The sequence below is a fragment of the Triticum dicoccoides genome, chromosome 6B (genome assembly GCF_002162155.2).
Source record: "Triticum dicoccoides isolate Atlit2015 ecotype Zavitan chromosome 6B, WEW_v2.0, whole genome shotgun sequence".
Classification (NCBI taxonomy): Eukaryota; Viridiplantae; Streptophyta; class Magnoliopsida; order Poales; family Poaceae; genus Triticum; species Triticum dicoccoides.
The window spans coordinates 239,115,278-239,128,382 of record NC_041391.1 but is presented as its reverse complement, the minus strand read 5'-3'; positions in this window follow the sequence as shown (position 1 = coordinate 239,128,382).

Sequence of the window (13,105 nt, the reverse complement as noted above, 5' to 3'; positions counted from 1 at the left end):
TGCCTCGACACGTGGGAGCTATAGCCGCATCGAGGGCGTTACATCCGTGGCTCTGGTTAAACCATCTTGAGCGGCACGGAGGTGCGCGTCTCCCGCGTTAAAGGCACTCAACGCCTCCGGGGAGAAACACGCGTCACGAAGAACTGTCCGGCGGCGCCTATGATTCATGGCGCTCTCCACCTCAGACCTGGTGGCGGACAGCCTGTCGGCATCCTCGGTTGGATGAGCATCCGGCTCGCGCCTTGCGCTCGCCTCCCCCTCTGGACCAGGTGTTGGAGCCTGGCTGGCGGAGGCTTGGTTGGCAACCTCTCCGGGCACAGTCCGGCGAGCGCTCTTTCTCCTGGAAAAGTCAGGAGCATCAATATACTTCACAGGGGTCTTTTCCTTAAAAATGATGGTGTGCCATACCGTTGCGGCGATGTTTCAATTCGCACCGCACCCCTCTTCTGCCTGCTGGGCCGAACTAACCCTGGTTGGTCAGCTGCCGCGGGATCAGCTTCCCGCCTTGAAGGCACCCCCTGCGAGGCACCGTTGGTATGCGGTGGTCAGAAATAAGCACGGACGAAGTAATGGTGTCAGGGCTCCAGTCATAGTTACCTGGGAAGCCGGAGATAGACCGGGGTAGTCAGCCGTAATGGCGACTAGAGCATTGTCCATGCTAAGCTGGTGGAACACCCGGTCAATCAGCTCCACCTTTATGTCTGGATCCTCTTCGGAGGCCGGATCAAGGGATCTTCCCGGATCCTCGGGTTGTGGAGCCGGACTGTGTATGCCCTCCACATCCCGACGCAGTTCCTGCGTCGAAATCATAAAGTAAGACACTTAACTTTGAAAGCACGGATCGGATGAATAAACGTTCGCTTACCCAGCTCCGAGGGTTATTCATGGAGAATCCGTTCATTGGGCTCGTTTGGAGGAAGTCCTCTTTCTCCCCCTTGTACAAGCCGGACAGGATCTTCACCAGATCGGCGGCCGATCCCGGCCCCTTGCGGCCATGACGGGTGGTGTCATTCTCCCCGTTGAAATCCCACATGGGGTGGCCCCTATATTGGAGCGGCTGCACCCCTCGCATAATGCACGTGACCATGACTCCAATCATGGTCAATCCGAAATGAGCCAGCAACCTTATCCGGCCCATCAGATAATGGACGCTCCTGTCATCCTCCTGTTGAGGGCTCCGTGGGCGCCAACTCAGGCGTTTCTTCAGAGGAGCGTTGCTGAACTCCGGGAGGACGATCCGAACTGGGTCCGGCAGTGGAGCATCTTCCACATAAAACCATTCCGAAGGCCAGTCTTCGGACGCCTTCTTTGGGGTTCCGGATAGATATCCGGTCCCGGCGATGCGCCATATTTCGGCTCCGCCCACTTGATATATCGACCCCTCGTGAGAACGGGGTACGAGGCAAAACAACCTCTTCCACAGCGCAAAATGGGGCTCGATGCCCAGGAACAGCTCGCAAAGAGCTACGAAGCCCACAATGTGCGGAATGGAGGCGGGCGTGAGGTGATGAAGCTGGAGTCCATAGAACTCCAGATGCCCCCGGAGAAACTGATGTATGGGAAATTCGAGCCCCCTTATTAGATAAGGGACGAAGCACACCCGCTCTCCCTTGGAGGGACTGGGGGTGTTCTCCGCCTGCTTTCCACCTTTGTAGGTGGCCAGCCCGGCTCGAACCGGGACCATAAAGGCCGGAGGAAGGTATCCCTACGCTTGGAGCGTCACCAGCTCACTGTGCGGGACTGAACATCTCCTCCAATCTCCTGGCGGACGGCTGGGAGCGTGAGAGGAGGAGCCGCGTCGACGGTCCATGATGGAGTGGATTTTTTGTTAGAAGCACTCCGATGAGTACTCGCGGAAGGAGGATGGTGTGATTTGGATCTGGATTCTTGCCTCTCTTATAGGCAGCTTATTCGCGCAGCTAGGGGGTAAAATGTAAAAATAACCTAGCCTTTCGCATTCGTACGACACGTGGAAGAGGGCCATTATTGGGCGTAGAAGCCAAGGAGCGCAACATTTATGGGGAAGTCGGACACTATTCGGCAAGCACATGGAATTTGGAGGAGAACCCGCCTTGCAACGCCGAAGACAATGTATGCGCCGGACTCGTCGTCATTGAAGCCTGGTTCGGGGGCTACTGAGGGAGTCCTGGACTAGGGGGTGTCCGGATGGCCGAACTATCATCATCGGCCGGACTCCAAGACTATGAAGAAACAAGATTGAAGACTTTGTCCCGTGTCCGGATGGGACTTTCCTTGGCGTGGAAGGCAAGCTTGGCAATACGGATATGTAGATCTCCTACCATTGTAACCGACCTGGTGTAACCCTAGCCCTCTCCGGTGTCTATCTAAACCGGTGGGTTTTAGTCCATAGGACGAACAACAATCATATCATAGGCTAGCTTCTAGGGTTTAGCCTCCTTGATCTCGTGGTAGATCCACTCTTGTACTACCCATATCATCAATATCAATCAAGCAGGAGTAGGGTTTTACCTCCATCGAGAGGGCCCGAACCTGGGTAAAAACATCGTGTCCCTTGTCTCCTATTACCATCCGCCTAGACGCACAGTTCGGGACCCCCTACCCGATATCCGCCGGTTTGGACACCGACACCCACCATTCAAAATATACACGTATCTGGTTTGTGACTTGGAGTCATCCAGATCTGTGTCAAAGCTATCATCGACGTAACCCTTTACGATGAGCTCTTTGTCACCTCCATAAACGAGAAACATATCCTTAGTCCTTTTCAGGTACTTCGGGATATTCTTGACCGTTGTCCAGTGTTCCATGCCGGGATTACTTTGGTACCTCCCTACCAAACTTACGGCAAGGTTTACATCAGGTCTAGTACATAGCATGGCATACATAATAGACCCTATGGCTGAGGCATAGGGGATGACACTCATCTTTTCTCTATCTTCTGCCGTGGTCGGGCTTTGAGCCGAGCTCAATTTCACACCTTGCAATACAAGCAAGAACCCCTTCTTGGACTGATCCATATTGAACTTCTTCAATATTTTATCAAGGTATGTGCTTTGTAAAAGACCTATGAGGCGTCTCGATCTATCTCTATAGATCTTGATGCCTAATATGTAAGCAGCTTCTCCATGGTCCTTCATTGAAAAACACTTATTCAAGTAGGCCTTTATGCTTTCCAAAAGTTCTATATCATTTCCCATCAATAGTATGTCATCCACATATAATATGAGAAATGCTATAGAGCTCCCACTCACTTTCTTGTAAACGCAGGCTTCTCCATAAGTTTGCATAAACCCAAACGCTTTGATCATTTCATCAAAGCAAATGTTCCAACTCCGAGATGCTTGCACCAGCCCATAGATGGGGCGTTGGAGCTTGCATACATTGTTAGCATTCTTAGGATCGACAAAACCTTCCGGCTGCATCATATACAATTCTTCCTTAAGGAAGCCGTTAAGGAATGCCGTTTTGACATCCATTTGCCATATCTCATAGTCATAGAATGCGGCAATTGCTAACATGATTCGGATGGACTTCAGCTTCGCTACGGGTGAGAAGGTCTCATCGTAGTCAACCCCTTGAACTTGTCGATAACCCTTAGCGACAAGCCGAGCTTTATAGATGGTAACATTACCATCCGCGTCCGTCTTCTTCTTAAAGATCCATTTATTTTCTATCGCTCGCCGATCATCGGGCAAGTCTGTCAAAGTCCATACTTTGTTTTCATACATGGATCCTATCTCGGATTGCATGGCTTCAAGCCATTTGTTAGAATCTGGGCCCGACGTCGCTTCTTCATAGTTCGAAGGTTCACCGTTGTCTAACAACATGATTTCCAGGACAGGGTTGCCATACCATTTTGGTGTGGAACGTGTCCTTGTGGACCTACGAAGTTCAGTAGCAACTTGATCTAAAGTACCCTGATCATCATCATTAACTTCCTCTCTAGTTGGTACAAGCATCACAGAAACATCTTCCTGAGTTGTGCTACTTTTAGGTTCAAGAGGCAGTACTTCATCAAGTTCTACTTTCCTCCCACTCACTTCTTTCGAGAGAAACTCTTTCTCAAGAAAGGACCCGTTCTTGGCAACGAAGATCTTGCCTTCGGATCTGAGGTAGAAGGTATACCCAATGGTTTCCCTAGGGTATCCTATGAAGACGCATTTTTCCGACTTGGGTTCGAGCTTTTCAGGTTGAAGTTTCTTGACATAAGCATCGCATCCCCAAACTTTTAGAAACGACAGCTTAGGTTTCTTCCCAAACCATAATTCATACGGTGTCGTCTCAACGGATTTAGACGATGCCCTATTTAAAGTGAATGTGGTTGTCTCTAAAGCGTATCCCCATAATGATAGCGGCAAATCGGTAAGAGACATCATAGATCGCACCATATCCAATAGAGTGTGATTACGATGTTCGGACACACCATTACGCTGAGGTGTTCCAGGCGGCGTGAGTTGTGAAACAATTCCACATTTCCTTAAGTGCGTACCAAATTCGTGACTCAAATATTCTCCCCCACGATCTGATCGTAAGAACTTTATTTTTCTGTCATGTTGATTCTCTACCTCACTCTGAAATTCCTTGAACTTTTCAAAGGTCTCAGACTTGTGTTTCATCAAGTAGACATACCCATATCTACTCAAGTCATCAGTGAGGGTGAGAACATAACAATAGCCACCGCGAGCCTCAACGCTCATTGGACCGCACACATCAGTATGTATGATTTCCAATAAGTTGGTTGCTCGCTCCATTGTTCCAGATAACGGAGTCTTGGTCATTTTGCCCATGAGGCATGGTTCGCACGTGTCAAATGATTCGTAATCAAGAGACTCCAAAAGTCCATCTGCATGGAGCTTCTTCATGCGTTTGACACCAATGTGACCAAGGCGGCAGTGCCACAAGTATGTGGGACTATCATTATCAAGCTTACATCTTTTGGTATTGACACTATGAATATGTGTAACATCACGTTCGAGATTCATTAAGAATAAACCATTGACCAGCGGGGCATGACCATAAAACATGTCTCTCATATAAATAGAACAACCATTATTCTCGGATTTAAATGAGTAGCCATCTCACATTAAACGAGATCTAGATACAATGTTCATGCTCAAAGTTGGCACTAAATAACAATTATTGAGGTTTAAAACTAATCTCGTAGGTAAATATAGAGGTAGCGTGCCGACGGCGATCACATCGACCTTGGAACCATTCCCGACGCGCATCGTCACCTCGTCCTTCGCCAGTCTCCGCTTATTCTGCAGCTCCTATTTTGAGTTACAAATATGAGAAACCGCACCGGTATCAAATACTCAGGAGCTACTACGAGTACTGGTAAGGTACACATCAATAATATGTATATCACATATACCTTTGGTGTTGTCGGCCTTCTTGTCCGCTAAGTACTTGGGGCAGTTCCGCTTCCAGTGACCGTTTCCCTTGCAATAAAAGCACTCAATCTCAGGTTTGGGTCCATGCTTTAGCTTCTTCCCGGCAACTGGCTTACCGGGTGCGGCAACTCCCTTGCCGTCCTTCTTGAAGTTCTTATTATCCTTGCCTTTCTTGAAACTAGTGGTTTTATTGACCATCAACACTTGATGTTCCTTTTTGATCTCCACCTCCGCTGATTTCAGCATTGAAAATACCTCAGGAATGATTTTCACCATCCCTTGCATATTGTAGTTCATCACAAAGCTCTTGTAGCTAGGTGGGAGAGACCGGAGGACTCTGTCAATGACCGCGTCATCCGGGAGATTAACTCCCAGCTGAGACAAGCGGTTGTGCAACCCAGACATTTTGAGTATGTGCTCGCTGACAGAACCATTCTCCTCCATCTTACAACTGTAGAACTTGTTGGAGACTTCATATCTCTCGACCCGGGCATGAGCTTGGAAAACCATTTTCAGCTCTTGGAACATCTCATATGCTCTGTGCTGCTCAAAACGCTTTTGGAGCCCCGGTTCTAAGCTGTAAAACATGCCGCACTGAACCAGGGAGTAATCATCACTACGCGACTGCCATGCGTTCATAACGTCTTGAGTTGCTGGGAAAACGGGTGCTTCACCTAGCGGTGCATCTAGGACATATGCTTTCTTGGCAACTATGAGGATGATCCTCAAGTTCCGGACCCAGTCTGTATAGTTGCTACCATTGTCTTTCAGCTTGGTTTTCTCTAGGAACGCGTTGAAGTTGAGGGGAACATTAGCGTGGGACATTGGATCTACAAGACATATTGCAAAGAATTTAGACTAAGTTCATGATAATTAAGTTCATCTAATCAAATTATTTAATGAACTCCCACTTAGATAGTCACCCCTCTAGTCATCTAAGTGATACATGATCCGAGTCAACTAGGCCGTGTCCGATCATCACGTGAGATGGACTAGTCATCAGCGGTGAACATTTTCATGTTGATCATATCTACTATACGACTCATGTTCGACCTTTCGGTCTCTTGTGTTCCGAGGCCATGTATGTACATGCTAGGCTTGTCAAGTCAACCTAAGTGTTTTGCATGTGTAAATCTGGCTTACACCCATTGTATGCGAATGTTAGGATCTATCACACCTGATCATCACGTGGTGCTTCGAAACAACGAACTTTCGCAACGGTGCACAGTTAGGGGGAACACTTTCTTGAAATTTTTATGAGGGATCATCTTATTTATGCTACTGTCGTTCTAAGCAAATAAGATGTAAAACATGATAAACATCACATGCAATCAAATAGTGACATGATATGGCCAATATCATTTTGCTCCTTTTGATCTCCATCTTCGGGGCGCCATGATCATCATCGTCACCGGCATGACACCATGATCTCCATCATCATGATCTCCATCATCGTGTCTTCATGAAGTTGTCTCGCCAACTATTACCTCTACTTCTATGGCTAACGGTTTAGCAATAAAGTAAAGTAATTACATGGCATTATTCAATGACACGCGGGTCATACAATAAATTAAGACAACTCCTATGGCTCCTGCCGGTTGTCATACTCATCGACATGCAAGTCATGATTCCTATTACAAGAACATGATCAATCTCATACATCACATATATATCATTCATCACATCCTTTTGGCCATATCACATCACACGACATATGCTGCAAGAACAAGTTAGACGTCCTCTAATTGTTGATGCAAGTTTTTAAGTGGCTGCTATAGGTTTCTACCAAGAACGTTTCTTACCTACACCAAAACCACAACGTGATATGCCAATTGCTATTTACCCTTCATAAGGATCCTTTTCATCGAATCCGATCCGACTAAAGTGCGAGAGACAGACACTCGCTAGCCACCTTATGCAACTAGTGCATGTCAGTCGGTGGAACCTGTCTCACGTAAGTGTACGTGTAAGGTCGGTCCGGGCCGCTTCATCCCACGATGCTGACGAATCAAGATAAGACTAGTAATGGCAAGTAAATTGACAAAATTGATGCCCACAACAACTTGTGTTCTACTCGTTCATAGAAACTACGCATAGACCTAGCTCATGATGCCACTGTTGGGGATCGTTGCAGAAATTAAAAATTTCTACGCATCACCAAGATCAATCTATGGAGAAATTAGCAAAGAGAGAGAGAGAGAGAGAGAGAGAGAGGAGTGCATATTCATACCCTTGAAGATCGCGACACGGAAGCGTTACAAGAACGCGGATGAAGGAGTCGTACTCGTAGCGATTCAGATCATTTGTGGAGCAGCGCTGGAAGACACGGGCAGGAGGTGGAGTGACTCCGTCTTACACGGAGCTTCGGTGGAGCTGTCAAGTCATGCCTGGCCGACAGGTGCTAGCTAAGTCATGCCTGGTTGGCAGGTGCTACGCACGACAGATCTTCCAGAGTCTTCGCGCCTAGACGGACGAGCGCAGGCGGTGGTGACGTGGTGGCGTCAACGGATGTCCAGACTGGCAAGGATGATGCGGATCTTGTTGGCGATCGTTGCAGAAATTGAAATTTTCTACGCATCACCAAGATCAATCTATGGAGAAACTAGCAACGAGAGAGAGGGGAGTGCATCTTCATACCCTTGAAGATCGCGACACGGAAGCGTTACAAGAACGCGGATGAAGGAGTCGTACTCGTAGCGATTCAGATCGCGGTGGATTCCGATCTACGCGCCGAACAATGGCACCTCCGCGTTCAACACACGTGAAGCCCGGTGACGTCTCTCGCGCCTTGGTCCAGCAAGGAGGAGGGAGAAGTTGAGGAAGACAGCTCTAGCAGCAGCACGACGGCGTGGTGGTGGTGGAGCAGCGGTTCTCCGGCAGGGCTTCGCCAAGCTCAAAAGGAGGAGGAGAGGTGTTGGAGAGGGGGAGGGCTGCGCCTTGGATGTGGTGTGGCTTCCCTCCCTCCTCCCCTCTATTTATAGGGTGAAGGGGGAAGGGGGCCGGCCCCTCTAGATGAGATCTAGAGGGGGGCGGCGGCCAAGGGGAGGGGGCTTGCCCCCCAAGCCAAGGGGGCTCCCCCTTTAGGGTCCCCCCCAACCCTAGGCGCATGGGCCCTAGGGGGGTGGCTCCCAGCCCACTTAGGGGCTGGTTCCCTTCCACATACAGCCCATAGAGCCCTCCGGGGCAGGTGGACCCCCGAAACCTCTTCGGTGGTCCCGATACAATATCGGTAAACCCCCGAATACTTCTGGTGACCGTATGATGACTTCCCATATATAAATCTTCACCTCCGGACTATTCCAGAACTCGTCGTGACGTCCGGGATCTCATCCGGGACTTCGAACAACATTCGGTAACCATGTACAAACCTTCCCTATAACCCTAGCGTCATTGAACCTTAAGTGTGTAGACCCTACGGGTTCGGGAATCATGCAGACATGACCGAGACAGCTCTCCAGCCAAAAACCAACAGCGGGATCTGGATACCCATGTTGGCTCCCACATGTTCCATGATGATCTCATCGGATGAACCACGATGTCGAGGATTCAAGCAATCCCATATACAATTCCCTTTGTCAATCGGTACGTTACTTGCCCGAGATTCGATCGTCGGTATCACAATACCTCGTCGAATCTCGTTACCGGCAAGTCACTTTACTCGTTCCGCAATGCATGATCCTGTGACCAGCTACTTAGTCACATTGAGCTCATTATGATGATGCATTACTGAGTGGGCCCAGAGATACCTCTCCGTCATACAGAGTGACAAATCCCAGTCTCGATTTGTGTCAACCCAACAGACACTTTTGGAGATACCCGTAGTGTACCTTTATAGCCACCCAGTTATGTTGTGACGTTTGGTACACCCAAAGCATTCCTACGGTATCCGGGAGTTGCACAATCTCATGGTCTAAGGAAATGATACTTGACATTAGAAAAGCTTTAGCAAACGAACTACACGATCTTGTGCTATGCTTAGGATTGGGTCTTGTCCATCACATCATTCTCCTAATGATGTGATCCCATTATCATTGACATCCAATGTCCATAGTCAGGAAACCATGATCATTTGTTGATCAACGAGCTAGTCAACTAGAGGCTCACCAGGGACATGTTGTGGTCTATGTATTCACACATGTATTACGGTTCCGGTCAATACAATTATAGCATGAACAATAGACAATTATCATGAACAAGGAAATATAATAATAACCATTTTATTATTGCCTCTAGGGCATATTTCCAACAGATCTCTCTCCTGAAGATGGGTCAGTGGTCCGATAAAGATGGCGGCTTCTAAAACGTGTGCATGTGGCGTGCACTTTAGGTCTGCTGCACCAGTTATTTGTCCCGATACATTATGTGGATGGATCGGCGACGAAACTGGTTTTAGATATGGGAAGTGAGAGCACTCCTCATTATCGAATTTGTAGGTGTGAGTGATGGCTTTGGGTGATTTGATGTATGTTCTTGTCAAACCTTTGTGGGCTAATTAATAAAGATGGATGCATGCATCGATTGATGCCGAGGCCGGGGGTTTAACCTCCTTTTCAAAAAAAGTGAATGGATGATCAGTTCGAATTTCTCTTGATTCTCAAGTATATTTACATCGGGGAGAGGTGAGAGGAAATCTATTCCAGATAAAAAAAAATGGCGAACGACGAGTCCTCTAGCGAGTAGCAGCTGAGACGGACAGGAAAAAGTCCCCCCTTGCCCCCGCGCCGTCCCCCCCCCCCCTGCGGGCGGCTCGAGCGGCGGCGCCAGATCCCGCCGCGGGCGCCCTCCCCTTCCTCCTCCCGCCTCCGCCGCTGGCCGGGACCGCCGGGGCGAAGCCCCTCGCGGTGGCTGGCGGCGGGGGATCTCTCCTCCACGTCTTGGTGCTGGTGGGCGCGGGGCTCCCTCCCTGGGCGGTGGCGTCGGGCGTGCACAGGGTCCGGCGGCGAGGCGGCTCCTTCTCCGGCCGGCGGCGCGCTGCGGTGCTGCGGCGGTGGATGGGGGCTTGGCCCGCGGCGGCTGTGCCCCGTGGTGGTGGTGGGGGCCCGGCTTCGGTCCTCCGGTGGTGCTGCGGGTGGTCTTCCTTCCCCATCGCGGGTGTGCGGTGGTGTTCCTCGGGCAACGGTGGTTCCGGCGGCGGCGCTGCGCCGGATGGTGAGAAGGCGGAGGCACAACCACTTGGCTGTGGGCTGGCGCGGCGACAGGCGGCGACGCCCTCCTGGCCCAGATCTGGGCCCTTTTGGGCCCCATCTGGGTCTGGGCGGGCCTGGCCGGCGGCATCGACGGACGGAGGAGCGGCTCGTGCGGGGGGTTGCGGAGACGGAGGCACGCGCACTGCAGCGCGGCGATGGGAGCTTCACGAGCCCTATCTGGCTCGGCCGGGCCGTGGGCCAGGTGTGCTCTCCTTGCTGCGTCCGGCCGGTGACCGCCATGGGCCGTGGAGGTTGTCCCTTCCCGTGTGGCTGCCGATTTTGCCGCTCATCGTTCCCGGTTGTCTCCTCTCGGCCTCGTAGGTTTCACTTCGCCGCTTGGTCGTGTGTGACGGCTTCGACGGACGGAGGTGCGGCTCGTGCGGGGGGTTGCGAAGACGGTGGCGCGCTAACTGCAGCGTGGTGACGGGAGCTTCACGAGTCCTTTTTGGCTCGGCCGGGCCGTGGGCCTGTTGTGCTCCTATTGCTGCGTCCGGCCGGTGACCGCCAAGGGCGGTGGAGGTTGTCCCCTCCCGCGTGGCTGCTGATTTTTGCCGCTCCTTGTTCCCGGCTGTCCCCTCTCAGACCCGTCGGTCTCGCTTCTCTTTCCATGGTGAGACGGCGGTGGTGATCTAAAGACCGTGGTGGCGCATGTTGGTGGGCGGCAAGATTGGTGGAGTGCGACGGAGCGGCCGGGGCTGTGGATGTGTGGCGGATGGGAGAAATCCCTGTCGGCTTGGCCGGCACCGACGCGGTGACGCCCGCGGGCGCCACCGGTCCTTCCTGAAGGGCGCCGGGCTTACCTCTTCCACACGCCCCTCCGTGTACCGGGGGAAACCCTAGGACCAGTCCGGGCAACAGCGTCGGCATCGTCGCGTTCCTTCCTGAAGGTGTTGCTTGGTGTGCGGCGGTCCGAAGTGCTAGGAGCGTGGTGGAAATTCTCCGGCGGGCGCAGCGGTTGCGGGTCACCATCGTTTTTGTCGACCCGACTCTGTTGTCATTAGTTTCTTTTTATTTCTCTGTTATTTCTTTTGGGCTTGCTTGTGTTGTCTGCCCCAGCATCGGACTATCAGTTGTATCGTGTGGTTGCTATATCTATATAGCGGGGCGAAAGCCTATTTCGAGGAGGGAGAGGTGAGTAGAAGAGGTGCCTGAGGCATCCCTCCCGAACAGGCGTATGTTGACAATAGATAGAGAAGAGACATGGGGTTGGACACACCCCCTTTGCTAATGACTATTCATTGATTAGCATGTGCTAATTAACCTACTAATTAATTCCGAACGATTAGCATCTCCAAGCAAAAGTGCCAGCTATTAGCCTACAACTATCTTTGTCTGGGTTTATTAGTCCGCAACGTATTTTGGGTCAAACTTTGACCACATATTTGAGTAGCAAAATGTTAATACATGTCACAAGAAATTATATTATTGGATTCGCATTTATATAGTTTACAATGATATTACTTTTTGCATGTATAACTTATATTTTATTAGTTAGAATCATGGTCTTCTAGGGTCTAGACAACACCGTGGAAGCCATCACGCGGGTCTCCTCTATCAAACGGCAACACGTACGGTAGTTCCGAAGTTTCATTCTTCCTCCTAGACCTCAGCGTTTTCCCTCATGGAACGTAGCCCGTGTCGCTGATGTTACTCGTACAGTACAAGCGCAGAAGGGACATGCACCCGAGGTGAGCAGAGCACGGCACGCACCCATCGATGAGCCAGCGCACGCACGCACGGTAAACGTAACGTAACACTCCCTGGGAGGGCGCCGGCCGCCGTCTGCTGGCCTCCCGTGTTCCTCACGTGTTCCGGTCATTTATTATTTATTTACTACTTATTGTTGCCGCAGGGGCCACGAGTCCATGACGCGTGCATATATAGGCCGGTTCGGGATCGCCGTAATAAAGCTGTGGATCTTAGCAGTGTTGCTCACACAAGCTGCGCTCCTTCCGCCGCCGCCGTCCGCCGTCCGCCGTCGAGATGAGCTCCACCCCTGACCCCGATACTCCTCCCAGGTACTGTACTACCCAGTTCTGTACGCGCCGATGTGTGCAGAGTAGCAGCATGTGCGCGCGTCTTTGATGCGTGGTTCGTGACGCGGTCTTGCTAGTTAACGTACGCAGGGTGGAGGAGAGGAGGATCGCCTACTCCAAGGAGTCCCTGCTCTCTGTTCGTGAGGCCTGCCGCGACAAGCTGCCCGCTGGCATCCACGCATGCAAGAGGGAGGTCGAAGCGGCATCGCTCATGTGGGACTCGGAGGGTGGTGAGTACGACCGGTGTCCCTTCTCCTCCCGGCAGTGTTGTGTTGTAATTTTGGCCATGTTGTAACTTCAGACTTGTATCGGTTTCGGAAAAAAAAAAACTTTAGACTTGTACTACTACATGAGTACATCATTAGATGGCCGCCTCACTCAAATTGTGTTTTTTTTTGCAAAGAAAATAGTTTGACAGGTTTGTTTTTCATGGAACAGCACGACTGATTGGTGGTTCATGGAACTGCGCTTTTTTTTTTACATTTTTGCATTATGCGATTCAAACATT